At 36.9% G+C, this 15,909-nt stretch overlaps 1 protein-coding gene and 1 pseudogene across 1 annotated transcript in view; one reads left to right on the top strand and one right to left on the bottom strand.

The window, feature by feature from the left end:
• The window catches only part of IL1RAPL1 (interleukin 1 receptor accessory protein like 1), a 1,328,695-nt gene that overhangs the window by 986,463 nt on the left and 326,323 nt on the right, over positions 1–15,909 (top strand). The window lies entirely within an intron of this gene.
• On the bottom strand, positions 8,430–9,321 carry LOC115846501 (very long chain fatty acid elongase 5 pseudogene; annotated as a pseudogene).

Below are 15,909 nucleotides of genomic sequence, written 5' to 3'. Positions count from 1 at the left end.
TTGAGGGTGGCAAAGTCCAAACCAGGTATTGTCCCTTATACTCGGACTGTTATAAGCACTTATTTTCTGATTTCCCTATCATCCGTCTCTACCTTCTCAACTCTGTCCTCTAAGCTTACTCACTCATTGGATAACAGTTTAAGGATCACCTATATGTTAGGCACTATTCTATATTCTTCTAATATCAAAATGAGTAAAAATAAGCGCCTGTCTGCATAGATCTTCCAGTCCAAGCAATCCCAGTGAAGTGGAAGAACTTCAGTAGGGTTTACAGGAGCATGTAGCAGTGACTCCCTAGTGTCTGATTATCACTTTTAGTGATGCCAAGATTGATGTGGGTTCAAGTGGTAACCTGATCCCTGCATTGTCAAATTCCCCATCAGCCTCAAGATTCCTAGAATTTAAAGATCCTGGCTAATGATTTTGTCAGAAGACTTATCCGGAGTTTCCTTCCATTCATTCATAGAGCAAACATTTATTCAGCTTTTTCTAAATACTAGGCACTATGCCGGTGCTAGAGACACAAAAAGAAATAAGCCAAGATGCATGTGGAAGAGACAGATAAATGAATAACTTCAGTGCAGTGTGAAAATGTGCAGGAGTAGATGCAGAGTCCTCTGGGAACACAGAGGAAGCAAGGTCCCTAATGATGGCAATCTCTAGCAGTCAGTGGGGAGTTCATCTAAGTCAGGAGCTGCTGGTTATCATGCATTAGCAAACAGCCAACATCCGGGGGAAACTCAGCTATACAGCTTGAATTTCTGCATTTCACAGCCAGCCACCAGAGAAGCTTTCACTAGAGGCTTGATAACATCAGACTTTCTGGGTTCATCCTGCTGGCTCCCTCATTTTTTTTAAACTCTAAAGCTCTCATGTCTGCACTGGGCAACCCTGCTTCAGCCTCTTGAAAAACAGGGCAGGACGCTCTAGGCTTATGCCCTGGTCGATTTGTTTCTTTAGAGCTCCTAAAGTGGTTTGTATCAGTAATTTAAGGAAAAATACTCCAGGTAGTCTGCTTCACAGCCTGGATCCCCACTAATATAGTATTGTCAGTTGAAGAACTGTTGTTTCTTGTCTATTTTGTCACACCCAGTATTGACGCTTTACTAAAGGAAATCAGCTTTCAAATAAGAATGGTGTTGCCTCCTGTTGGTTCAGCTGCTCTGCAAACCACAGATTTTGTAAATTACAAATAAGATCCAATCTTTCAACCCAGAGAGGAGGAAGAGGCCCTATTTTCCCACTGGGCCGTATATTCTAGAGTGAGCCTTTTACTTAATTTCCCAGAGAATACTGAAAATGTTACCAAAATTGCAATAAGAGAACACTGCAAATATTATCTAAAATACATAAGAAAAACCAGAAAATTCATAACTAGCCCTGAAATTATCCTCTTAGGATTTTAATATTAGATTTAAAAAGTTTTAAACCCCACCCCCAAGCAATCAGCAATTGATTTCCTTGCATTCTGTGTGTAAAAATATGATAGACTGGGTAGATTATAAATAACAGAAGTTTATTTCTCACAGTTTTGGGGGCTAGAAGTCCTAGTTCAGGGTGCCAGAATTGTTGTGTGAGGGCCCTCTTCCACGCTGCAGACCTCTTCCTGTGTCCTCACATGGTGGCAGGGACATGGTAGTTCTCTAGGTCTTTTTAAGGGCATTAATCTCATTCATCAGGGTTCCACCCTCATGACCTAATTACGTCCCAGATGTCCTATCTCCTAATACCATCACATTGGGCACTAGGATTTCAACATATGAATTTGGGGGGGGACACAAACATTCAGACTGTAACACTGGGCCAGTATCCTATGGCATATGATACTTTAAAATGTTTTATTTTGGTAAAGATATTTTTCATGTTATCCTAGGTAGACTAGTTTCTGTGGCTGCTGTGACAACTTAACACAAACTTGGTGGCATAAAACAATATACATTTATTCTCTTTAAGTTCTGGAAGTCAGAAATCCAAAAATCAGTTTTACTGGACCAAAATCAAGGTGTCAGTAGGGCTATCATTCCTCTGGAAGCTCTAGGAGAGAATCAATTTCCTTGCCTTTTCCAGCTTCTAGAGCTACATTTCTTACATTCCTTTGTCCCTTCTTCCATCTTCAAAACCAGCAGCATAGCATCTTGCATCAGTAACCCACTGATTTCTATCTCTGTAGTCAGATCTCTCTGCCTCCTTCTCAAAAGGAGATTTATGATTAAATTTAGGGACCACCTGAATAATCCAGGATAATCTCCCCATCTCACAATCCTTAACTTCCTTGTATCCGCAAAGTTCCTTTTGCCATATAAAGTGACATTCACAAATTCCAGGGATTAGGACCTGGCTCTTGGGGGCCAATATTCAGTTTACCATACTAGGTAACAAAAACATTCTTCTCATCTGAAGTATCCATTTTCTCAAATAATCCACCCCCTTTGGTCTACCAAGGTTGTTTCAAACAATATTTTTTCCTCAAGTATGTTAGCTGCCAAACTTATAAATTATTACAGATGGAATCATTGTAGATCTGTAATATACAGCCTGCTGAGCTACACAAACAAGATCCCCTTTAGCTTTCTTTTTTTTTTTTTTTTTTTTTTTCTTTCCGGTACGCGGGCCTCTCACTGTTGTGGCCTCTCCCGTTGCGGAGCACAGGCTCCGGACGCGCAGGCTCAGTGGCCATGGCTCACGGGCCCAGCCGCTCCGCGGCATGTGGGATCTTCTCGGACCGGGGCACGAACCCGTGTCCCCTGCATCGGCAGGCGGACTCCCAACCACTGCGCCACCAGGGAAGCCCCCCTTTAGCTTTTTATCCCGGTTTGACATACAACATGGTCAAGGGAAGACTGTTTCAATGACTTCTCTAAAACCCCATTGAATACTCAAAATGTCATCCATTATGTTGTTGAGTGTTCCTTATGGAAAAATTCATGATTTTTTTTTAAAAAGTTGTGTCCCTTAGATTTAAAACTCGAATTTATCTATCCTGATTAACTACAACTAGACATATAGGATTCATACTGATTTTTAAAAATTTGTCTTGACTTCCAGGAAGTACAGGCTAAATTTAGTAGATAATTAAAGTAACTATTCTAGTTAATACTATTGTATAATTATATGTTCTTCACCCACCCCCTCAATAACCATTTCTTCTCTTCCTTACTGTAATGCTTTAGATAATTTATCTTCCGGTCAACAAGCCTATTGCATGGGCCTTTTATTACAGTCTATCTCAAAATCCTTTTTGAAAGCAGCAGACATGAATAAAGCAAATAAACAAATTTGGAAGATATATAGACCCTATGAATTATGGCCCATCTGCAACTTTTTTGAGTGCCAAAGGTATAAATTCAGCGATAAATACATTTTGTTACTACAAAAGCATTTTACAATTGTGTTTCTGTGCGTTATATAGCTTATTAGAATAGATAAATTTAGATGTCAAGGATATGCTAACTAATGCCAATATAGTCTGTAGTTGTCTTGATTTCATTCAATATCTTCCAATTTTAATAATTTACAACTGGTATCAATGACACTAAGAAAACTTTAAATGGAAATGTATATGAGCTGGCTTTTGTTAATACCTTCTGCAATAAAGACACATAAACACAGTTTTGAAATCATAGGTATATTTTCTGAAAGGTTTCCACAGGATAAGGGCTTCACTTTGGAACTATTTTATACAGGTTTCTCCCCCTGCCACCTCCCACTCAGTTTATTAGAACTTAACATACTATCTGACATAAGTGATACATAAATGGAGTAAATAATTTGTGTGTATCAGAGGCCAAGCATATTGGCTATTGTGGAGGCTTTGAAACCCTGTCCTAGTAGAGAAAAATAAGAAAAAAAAAATAAATATAAGGGTCAAAAGTCATTGGCCTGCTTTCTCATTTATTCTCTTAATCTAGTTTCTGATGGTTACTCATCATGTAAGGATTTCTCATTACATTTCCAGAGTTACATCTCCAAGAAACCTAAATGATAACTAACTTAAAAATGCCAATATATTAAGCTTTAATTCAAATACAGCAAAATAAACATGTCTGAATGGGATTTAAGATTTAGAAAAACTTTGATTTATAAAAAGCAATTTAACTCAGAGAACTAAACATTAAATTGTAACTCAGAGACTCTTAGTTCAAATTTCATGTTCACTGACTCATCTATCCTTTTGAGATATCAATATTTTTAAAAATATATTTTAACATTATAAGTGGTTAAACAGACCTAATTCTTTCTGTGATTTAAAAGTTATAGCTGTCTTTTAAAACTCTACTGATTCCCAATATTTTCGATTAATAATATATTTTTTTAATTTAAATATGAAATATTTTGAAAAGATAGAAATGGTACAGAATAATATAATACAGTACCTTTAAAACATTTCTACCCAAAGTTCAGAGTAAGAAAACCTATTTTATATCACATTTACATACATACATAAGTATACAAATAACTGAAGCAAACTATCCACAAAACACTGTTTAGATGTACTGCAGTTTACACTGATATTTCTTATTTTTTTTTACTTTATTCTTTTTAAAACTATAAGCCTCAATCTTTCAAAGTGATTTCAGACCCACAGTACGGGTATCATCCTACAGTTTGAAAACACTGATATACTATTTACATTTATGTATCCACCATTCATTCAGCTTTATAAGATCTTAACATTTTGCCATATTTACTTTAAATAAAAAGAAAATAAAACATTAGATAAATTCCAAGTTCCCCATGTACTCTTTCTTTTCCCTTTTCCTACTTTCACCACAGAAGTAACTGTTATTTTAAATTCGATGTTTGTTTTCATGCATGTTTAACAGTTTTCACTTCCTATAGATGTGAAGAATATAGAGCATAATTTTGCATATTTTAAAGTTTATATAAAGCTATTATGCTCACCTATTCTTCTGAAATTTGTCTTTTTTGGTTTATCATTATGTCTTTTTTAAAATTGAAGTATCGTTAATTTACAATATTTTATTTCATGTGAACAGCATAGTGATTGAGTGTTTTTGAAGATTATACTGCATTATAGTTTATTATAAGATAATGGCTATAATTCCGTGTGCTATAAATAATATCCCTATTTCTTATCTATTTTATACATAGTAGTTTGCATCTATTAATCCCATGTCCCTACTTTGTCCCTCCTTCCTTCCCTCTCCCTTTTGGTAACCACGTTTGTTTTCTATATCTGAGTCTTTCTATTTTGCATCTACCTTCAGTTATATTATTTTTTAGGTTCCACATATAAGTGATATCATACAGTACTTGCCTTTCTGTCTCTAACTTATTTCACTAAGCATAATATTGTCTAGGTCCAACCACATTGCTGCAAATGGCAGCATTTCATTCTTTTTCTGGCTGTATAGTATTCCATTGTAATTCTGTTCTGAGTAATTCCATTCCCTTGTTTATCATTATGTCTAGATAGGTATCAAGTTTGATACCTGTAGCTCAAGTTCATCCATTTTAACTGCTCTATAATAGCCCATTGAATAAATATTACTCATTTTTTATTAATCTATTGTGATTGGTAATTTAGAGTTTCTTGTTATTGTGGCAATAATGAACAATACTGTAATGAACATTCACGTACCTGCATCTTTATGCTCAAGAATAAGTGTTTCCCTAGGGTCTATAACTAGAAGTGGAGGCATGAAGCAATAAGACTTGCACGTGTTTGACATATATTTCCAAATTGTTCTTCAAAATAGTTGTTCTGATTTGTGTATGCAGTAGTACTGTCTAAGAGTTTCTATTTCTCCATATCCTTGCCGTTTATAAGTATGATAAAAAATAATGTGATTGAAATCTTGTGTAATCTTAATTTATATTTTATTGATCAGTAGTGAAGTTGAAAATTTTCATGATCTTTCGTCGAGTTCCCTCTTCTATACATTTTCCCCATTTTCCTAATGGGATATATTTTTTATGTATGTATGCTATGAGTATTTTTCCTCCTTTTTCTATCTTTTACAGTGAGGCCAGGTCTACACTATCAATATTATAGTAAAAATTAATTATTCAAATCAACAAAAGAAAGGTGTCAGACTTGCTATTCATGCTTACAGTCAAAGTGTAGTAGTTTTTCTGGTTTGTTTTAGTTTTGATACTTGGTTCCTCTGCAAGAAGGGCATTTAAAGTAGGGTTTGAGGCCTAAGTTGACCTGAGTTAAGCTCATAATAATAGCTCTCCACTTGGGGTAATGTATAGCACAGACCTACATGTGTTCCTGTATTTCTCATTTTTCAAAACTTCAACAGTGGATCAAATATCTGGTTTGGATAATTTACCTCGGACAATCCATTGTTTCCTTAGTGATTTATTCTTAATATCTTCTCATTACAAATTATTGGGGAAGTCAGTTACAATGTGAATGAAGAAAGCATACATTTAACGTATACTTACTATGTGCAGTATGTTGTAGTTGAGGGATGGGTAGATATGGATATTATGATATAATATCTTACTTCAACCAGAACATGGCTTCATTGGGGTCCTAATACCAATATACGTAAATGCAGGGTCTGTATGCTAGATTGGATCTGGATCTCAGGCTTTAGTTCCAGTCTCATCCTTCATGGCCATGCCACCTTAGCATGCCACTTCCTCTGTGGCTTCTAAACACTTAGGTAACTCAAGACCATGTCTACTTTTTTTTTTTTTAGAATGTAAAAAAATGACATGCCAAGTCAAGGTTACAAATTGTTTTTTAATCAAAAACATTTTAATGATTAATGTATAGACATTATTTAACATTGTGGGTATATGCAGATGAGCTAAAGCACACTCTGACAGCACACTGTTGAATGTTATAGTTTCTGTAATGAAATATGTAAAGACATTCGCAAGCTAGTACCTAGGAAGACATACACTTACAAATATATACATTCTAGATTTGATAAGGTAAATGTAAACAGATGCTGTGACTCCTTCCAAACAGAAAACCCACAAGACTAATTAAGAGAACCAACTGGCTCCCTATAATATGAATGTGCAAAATTAAAGCATGATAAACTGATATTTACATAAATATCAAACCACCAATTCATTTATACATTGTCAACGACCTTCTCAGATGTGTCATGAGTGGTTCAATGAATGTTTTTTCCTCCAGTGGAGGAGGTATTCAGAGGCTAAATTCCAGTACTTTAAAATGACACACACAACAGTCCTTATCTGTTAGATCACGCCTCTAGGGTGTGAGACATGATTTTATGATAAGCGGTCTTATTTTTAAACAAGTATTTCTAGACAAATCTTTAGATTCGAAGCAGGAAAAAAAATTACAGGTGCTATTAGATTTACATTAAACAAACCATCTCTATCCAGTTTCCCAGTTCTCTCATGCTGCAGCTATCTGTTTAATTTTACCTTAAATTTAAGGTCCTTTCCCCACCTTTATTCATTTTGGTAAGCTAGGCACATTTTCAAAAGAAGTTTGTGTCAAAACAGATAGCAGTACAGAAATCAATCCAAATTTGGACCCTGGCAACCAGTTCCCCACTGCTCATCTATGGGACTCTGTCAAATGGTAAACATTTAATCATCTCTCTTGGAAAATATATATCTGCTCTCACAAGTGGAAAGCAAAATGGGCTTTGTCTCCTGTATAAAAACACTTAGCACTTCTGAAATTTAAAACGGGCTACTCATCCTACACACTTCCTAAAATCTTGAAGACAAAGAATGTATATTGGAAGTTTCATCAAGACTGCTTTAGAACCCCCCTCCCATTTTACATTATTAATAGTGGCACTCAATAAAAAAAAAGATCTATTAAAAAGTTAAACTGACTGTTCCACTAGACTTGAACCTGCCTGATTTAAAGCCAATATTACAAAACTGAAGGTGCCGATTTCACTTGTACAAGTCACTTGAAATTATGTGTCACACGATAGTTTCATAAATCATGGTCTTTGAGTTTTCTGAACGGAGCTATTAGAAATGAATAAAAACTTGAAACATACCCTAATTTAAACTAATAAGCTTTGGGCCCTGCTTTTTAAATTTTAAGGCATGTGTGTTTCTCTACTGTAACAACATTATACAAATTTACAATCACATGCATGATCTACAGTAAAAAAAAAAAAGTGTGGATTACAGTGTTATGAAATTGTGAATCACAATTCAGCACCTATCATGCTATAACTAATGAGGCAACAGCAGTGTTGTGTACTACAACACCTTGCCCTCCACAGTCTAGCGCAAGGGTCAGTGAGAGCCCAGAAATGTTAAAACTCTTATGCCTACTTGGAAAATCTGTCTACATTTTCTAGGGGTTTGGAACTGATGGAAGAGGTCCTGCATGAGTCACACTATTGTAGGCCGACTAGTTACAGCACCTGTTAACTAGCATTGGGCACAATTCATACGTGCTTACAATCAGACGACGTGGTTCATAAGCTGTCAACCCTTGGGCCTCAGTCCTTATGCTGCTTCCTCGGCTTCACATTGTTTTCCAGGGAAGAAAAGCTGCTGGTGTGGCCGTTTATGGCCGTCACATAGCCGTTCTGGTGGTCCTTCTGGTGTTCTCTCCTCCAGGAGGCCCCCTTCTTGTTGTAGGTCTGAATATAGAAGTTTGTGAAGAGGGCAACCAGAGAAATCACGTATCCAATCTGTAAATACAACCAACCAAGAGGGAAGGCGCGCGGCTAGATGACCCCGCAGCCGGTCTGGATGATGGTCAGCACAAACTGAAGCAGCTGCCCCTGCGTGATGTACTTCTTCCGCCAGAGGTACGGCCTCATGGAAGGGACGGACGACAGACTGTAGTACGAGTACACGTGGACGTGGATGAAGCTGTTAAGTGTGGCACCAAAATAAGAGTGCCACAGGGGACCCAGTTCATCACAAACCACCAGATGTTGAGCATGGAGGCGCGGTGGTACACGTGCAGGACTGTGATCTGGTGGTGGTTCTTGCGCAAGATGAAGAAGGTGTCCATGAACTCGATGAGCTTGGAGAAGTAGTACCACTAGAGCACGCGGGTGATCTTCATGTCTGCTTTTCCTCCACTGCGTGTGCCCTGACAGAAGAAGTTGTACTGGCCCTCCCATACTCCCGTCACTAACTCACAGAACATAGAGAGAGCAGTGTGCATTCAAGGTTATACACCACTAAAATCCCCCGGCAAGAGAACGGCTGCCTATTCTTCATATATTTTGGTCCCAGCCATACAATTAGCAACTATAGGATGGAGCAGAGCAAAGTAGGGATATAATTGTCCAGAAGAAACCATCCTTTTAGTCTGGGATCTCGGGGGCCGAGCAGTGCCTGGTAATAGGTACTAGGTGCTGCATCAGAGTGTTCCATTTTAAAACCTCTTAGGCCGAGGGCGACTGCGGCTCCAAGAAGTGGCGAGGCGGCGTTGGCGGCGGCATCCGGAGTCAGCCGAGCCAGGAGGAGGCGGGAGGGAGGCACCGGCCAGCAGGACCCGCCACCACAAATTGATATTCATAATGTACATATGTAACTTACTAAGTCCGTACCATAAAAATGACATCTATTGTGCTATTCAAAAGAATAATGGTGAGATTAATTTTTTAAAATATCAGTTCATTGTACCATGTGGTTGGTATGTACTTGTAATTTAACACAAATGTAAAGAATATGAATAGCTTTTTTTCAATTCTATCAGTAGCTCTTTGAGTGAGTATATAAATTCATTTGTAAATGATACCAAATCTAAATTTGAATTCTTCAATCTAAGCCATGGGCCAAGGGGTATCTTGCCCCTCATCCTTCTCCAAATACCATGGAATTGCCTCTGACCTCACCTCAGTTGACTTATTACTCTTAAGCTGTAAAATGATTTGTAAGATCCCATCCATATCTAACATCTCATGGTTTTAAAGACGTTCTCTTCGTAGTTATTTGTGATGTTACAAACATAGGATAAATTTCTTTGGTGAGAGCAGTCTTATTTGACCTTGATGTACCACTTGGCATTTTTGGAAATAGAGCAACTCTTCTGCTATGTTGTTTCAGAGAAAACAAATTCCCATATTATCCCAAACTCTTCAGTATAAGGCTATGAGTATGTTTAATTCTTCATGAAGTTAAGGTTTTTTTGTGATGTGGTGCCAGGAAATAATTTTGTCATAAAACAAACACTTGGTTTAACCAATTAGAAAATACTGGCATCCTACAAACATGAATTCATTAGAGAGGAATTCTGAGCTGCAGCTTTCATAAACTAAAATAGCTATGCTAGTTAATGTCCCAGAAGTTCTTAGTAAATATAAAGTACAAGAAACTGTCAGTGCTTCAAAAGCAGAGATAATATCTTATCCTTTTTATAACCTCAGTTATTAACTAGAACTTGCCTCGTAGTAGGAGACCGATAAGAACATTCATGGATTGGAGTGTTAAGTCATTAATTTTCAAACCTATATCCTTTAAATAACAAAGGATTGTCTTCTATTATTTCTCAAAAAGGTGCGTATGTGGCCCATAGGTTTCTTACCTTTGCTTTACATTCCTTTAGAGCTATGATAAACTAAAGCATTTTTTAGGAAAAGTGACTTCTAAAATATTTTTGTTAATGTTTCAAATGTGCAATTATAGTCTGAAGATCATCAGGGCATAGATAAGTGCCTGTGGCATCCATTTTTTATAGTGGCAACCGTTGTTTATGTGTTTCAAGTGCTGCCTGCAGAATTTTTTCTTATATGAGAAATATAAGTAAATCAACATTATAAAGTCTATAGGATCTAAAAAATACAACAAACTAGTGAATGTAATAAAAAAGCAGACTCACAGATATAGAGAACAAACTAGTGGTTGCCAGTGGGGAGAGGGAAGGAGGCAGGGGCAATATAGCGGTATGGGATTGAGAGATACAAGCTATTAGGTATAAAATAAGGTACAAGGATATATTGTACAGCACAGGGAATATAGCCAATATTTTATAATAACTATAAATGGAGCATACCCTTTAAAATTGTGAATCACTATATTATACACCTGTAACTTATATAATATTGTACATCAAGTATACTTCAATTAAAAAAATAAAGTAAAATAAAAGCCACATGAGGCTAAAACGAAAACATATACCTATGCAGATACCAAGAAACAAGTGTGTAGGAGATTGGAATACTGTTTATGACTAGAAAAGCTTGACTATTTTTATTCCTAGATACCTATATGCATGGCACATGCAATATGACATTTGACTATGAAACAGTTTTAGAATAGTTAAGGTGCATTAATTGATATTCATGAAATAACCATGACTGCTACAAGATGGCCATTTGGAAACGTGCCCTAAGACAGGGATCTGCAGACTTTTTCTAAAGGGACCAGATAGTACATATTTTAGTCTTGTGAGATATACAGTTTTAGTCCCAACTACTCAGCTCTGCTTTTGCAGCACAAAAGCAGCCACAGACAATGCAAAAAAAGAATAGGCATGGCTGTGTTCCAATAAAACTTTTTTTTTTTTTTACAAACACAGACATGGGCCATAGATTGCTGACCCCTGTCCTAAATAGCCATTGACCTCATTCAATTTTAAGAATTTGAAACTTTTAGCAAAAATGTTACAGTTCTTCATATAACTTGTAAGAACAGTACTTTTTAAAAAAATAAATGAATGAATCTCAAAAAAGGAACCTAAGTTTCATTTTAATTATTTGAATGGAAACATGATTTTTTTCTTATATTTGATTATACATGTATTGAGCTAGACTTACTTGCTTTTACCACTAGACCAGCTGTTATTAAATATACTTAGATAGCAATTTTTTAGATTATTTTCCCTAGAATATACTCGAATCTTGGACAAATGTCTCCTTGTCATTGAACTTTAGGTTTCATGTCTGTAAAATAAAGGGTTAGTCATGATTTCTCTAAGGAATCGTCAAACTATACAATTCCATGTTTCTATGGGTGTCATATCATTTGCCAGTAGGAACAATGTCCTTGTTTAGAGACTTCTTTTAAAATTCTTTTATTGAGAATGTCATTTCTCCAAGAGATCTTATTCTCTTTGAAAGTCACTTCTAGTTTCTGTATGAAAAAAATGTCTTTTAAAATCAATACCAGTGAAAGTTAATCAGGGATAGAATGATTACAGGATGCCTTGCTTATCATTGGAAAGCCAAGATAGTGATCTCTGTGATTATCCTCACATCTGATTTGAAAGGACAGAGGGGCAGCTTTTCTGGCCATCCCACTCTTACTTTGTGAAATGTCCCCACTATAATCCCTTTGTAAGAAGGCTGCCTGCCTTTATTACCATATTCTAAAGAGATTAACCAATATTATGCCCAAGTGCCCAGGATATCCCCAGCCCTACTTCCATCTTAAATTTATCACACATTCAACATAGTCATAAAGGGAATAATCAGAAAATCTTGTCACATCTCATCTCATTATATTATTGTGCATAAGGAAAAATAGTTTTAAGGTATAGAGAAGAATGAATCAGGTCATGCGGCTGCTTCCCGAATGTTCAATTTTTGTCTTCATTGCCTCCATTATTTTTTCTCCCTGAAATGCAGAAATTATTCATATTGAGATACAACAGTTCTCCCCCCCCCCAAAACCAAGTCTTCAGTGCCTGCTTCTTTATTAACACATAATAAAAGGTAACTGTAAGGATGTTGATGCAAGTGGCGGGCAAAGATCACCAGGTTTCTTCTTCATACAACCCTCTGCAGGGTTTTGCCTTCCCAGCAATCCCATGTCTGTGGGAACTGGCTTTTCCTCCTCCCTCCTCCTTTTGAATGGTTACAGTGGAAGCAAACACATTTTTACAAAGTGACCCCACCTCATCTGTAGAGATATAGCCAGAGGTTGGCTCCTGACCCAGGCTGAGCTAATCTGAGTCCATTCTCAGGATTTTAGAGTTAGAACTGGGAAATGATCATCCAGTGAAACTTTGAGCTCTTAAATGGAAATGTTGCAAACTCACAGGCTGTTGGCAGTAGATATTTTCTGATGTGCTTTAGAAATAGAACCAAAAAGTGATTCTACCGGTGGGGGTGGGGCTGTGGAGAGAGAGAGGGAGGAAAGGAACGAAACAAATATATAATGAGAGGCAGAGTTGAGATATGAAGAGCAAATTCTGGTTTCTCCACAGTTTTTGGATAAAGCTCCATTTCACACCATCACCCTGCCCTTGGGTTGTTTGAGATAGCCATATATGCGTTTAAGAAACTACCTTTTGCTAAAACTAGTTCAAACAGGTTTCCATAACTTAAAACCAAAAGAACTAATTGTGAAGTTTATTTTTTACTGTAAACATTCTATGAAATATAGACTATAAATATAATGCTTACAGAAATATTCTTTTAAAGGTGCTAAATTACTGAACAGAATTAATTACCCACAAGATACTCCCCAGAGAAAGAGATCACAAAATGTGTGTGTGTATAATATATTTTTTCAAAAAATAAGTTTTGAGTGCCTTTTGTGAACCAGCCCACAGTGGTAGGTAGGCAACAATGAACAAATACAAAAGTAGTCTATTGGGGGAGACATATATTAACAAAATACTCACAAAAATTAGTAAATGATTAAAGACTATGGAAAATTCTATGGCGGAGAGGTAAGGGACGGGGAGCCAGGTAGAGGAAGCAACATATGTGAAGGCCCTGTAGCTAATTCAAGCAAAGAACTCCAGTGTTGCTAATCCAAAGGATTTTTTTCACAAAGCCATTTATTAATTAGGTCCTGAAAGCATCACTTCTGTTTTCTGATTACCATATTTAGCTCTCATGTAGGAAGAGCATTTTTCGTTTGTGTTCCAAATTTACTTCTCAAATAGTTTAAGACCCTATTTCCTTACCATTATTCAAGAAAGACATGTAGTATACAATGTTATTTGCACCATCAATTTGTTCAGCAAACTTTCTTTGTAGTCAGATCCAAAAAAAAAAATCATCTCAGGTATATTCATGGTTTTACCATGGATCCGTGAGTGGATTAATGAAATCCTCGTTAGAGAGCTGCAATTGTGGTAGTGTTCCAGCACATTATTCCAGGCCACCAGCTCCATCTCACTCAGGTAGGGTCCAACAAAAGTATGTGAGCCCAGAGCCATGGGAATGTTCATCTCCATCAAAAATTAATAGGAAAAGACACTCTCTTTAGCAAGATTTACTTAGGAAAGCAGCATGCAGTGCTTTCTTGGGCTAGCATCCCTCTGTTCTTAAACCACAACCAATGCTACTGTAACATTTCGGTAGTAATCTAACAAATGGTATCAAAGATATAAGAGAGAAAAATTATACTTTGTGATTTCTCTAGGTTTCTGAGCAATGCATGAACTCTTTAACTGTGTACACAAAGAACTGTACATTTAGTTGCCGTGGCACTGCTTATCTGTTGTCTTTAGGAGGAATAAAATGGTACTTTAACTACTGTGACTCATCCCCCTAGGTATAATTGATAAAGCTACCTTTCCTAACTTTGAACCAGAATCCTTCAACGGGCAAAGACTTTTTGTTGCTTTTGTTGTTGTTAAAGAAAAGATACTTGTTCACAAACCTAGGCTTAAACCCGTTCTCGACAAATGATAGCTTTAAGCAAAGATCACAGTTTACTGAATCTAACTAATAATTCACATATAATAGATGGACAACAAATCAAATGGCTGTCAGGGAAATAGCATTTTCCCAACATGTGTCCTCTTGAGTTACTATGTCTAAGCACTGACGAATGTTTGCTACTAATGACCCCTGGCACTAATAATGAGGCTCTAATCAAAGATCTGTTACATAACCTGCCCTTGATAAGAAATACTTAGTGTTCCTTAGCATATGGTCAGGGGAGAGTCCAGTGAGTATGGTATGTGAATTTAAAAATTCCTCACTATGCATCTTAGTGATGGAAAGTATGAGTGATTCTAGGACAAACGTGAGACTCCATGTGTATACTGATAGGTGTGACACCCTCGCATAATTATTAAGACTGTCCTCTGTGCTCTCATAATACTGTGCCCATGCTTCCATCATGACACTTTTCACTTTGCTTCATAATTTTCTTTCTACACCATTGAGTTACCAGCTTTTAGAAGTACAATAGGCCATTATTATTATTGCTGTTGTTATTATTATTCTTGATCACCAAGTGCCTAAGAAGGAAAGGCTCAATACATGCTTGCGGTATTATTCTCAAAGAATCTACTTTGAGAAAGCTGTGTTCATTATGTCTTAACATTCTGCAAGAGTTACAAACAGATGAAGCAATTAAGTCTGAGAACCATGGATTACTGGATGTCCAAGATCAACTCTCTTCTAGGGAAATGCCCTGGGTTGAGGTTGGCCTAATAATAATAACTCTGGGGCTTCCCTGGTGGTGCAGTGGTTGAGAATCTGCCTGCTAATGCAGGGGACATGGGTTCGAGCCCTGGTCTGGGAGGATCCCACATGCCACGGAGCAACTAGGCCCGTGATCCACAACTACTGAGCCTGCGCGTCTAGAGCCTGTGCTCCGCCACAAGAGAGGCCGTGATAGTGAGAGGCCCGCGTACCGCGATGAAGAGTGGCCCCCGCTTGCCACAACTAGAGAAAGCCCTCACACAGAAACGAAGACCCAACACAGCAAAAATAAATAAATTAATAAATAATAATAATAATAACTCTGATTTCACCTTATCCAGAGAAGCTTAGGAGAAAACACCCCAGGATTTAGAATGCTCTTTTTAATTTTTTATTAAATTATTGATACCTTTGAGAAGACTCTAGAAGCTACACTTTTGGAAGTCCTTAGGAGCAAAGACAAGTTATTTCTTGGACCTGGCATATATTTCAGAATGAAACAAATGAAACATCCTAACAAATTGTCTTTTTTTTCCTTTTTTTTTAAATTATAGTTGATTTACAATATTGTATTAATTTCTGCTTTACAGCAAAGTGATTCAGTTATACATATATATACTTTTTTGTATTC

The sequence above is a fragment of the Globicephala melas genome, chromosome X (assembly GCF_963455315.2).
Source record: "Globicephala melas chromosome X, mGloMel1.2, whole genome shotgun sequence".
Classification (NCBI taxonomy): Eukaryota; Metazoa; Chordata; class Mammalia; order Artiodactyla; family Delphinidae; genus Globicephala; species Globicephala melas.
Note: the sequence above shows the minus strand (reverse complement) of the source record. Positions and strands in the feature narration are given on the sequence as shown.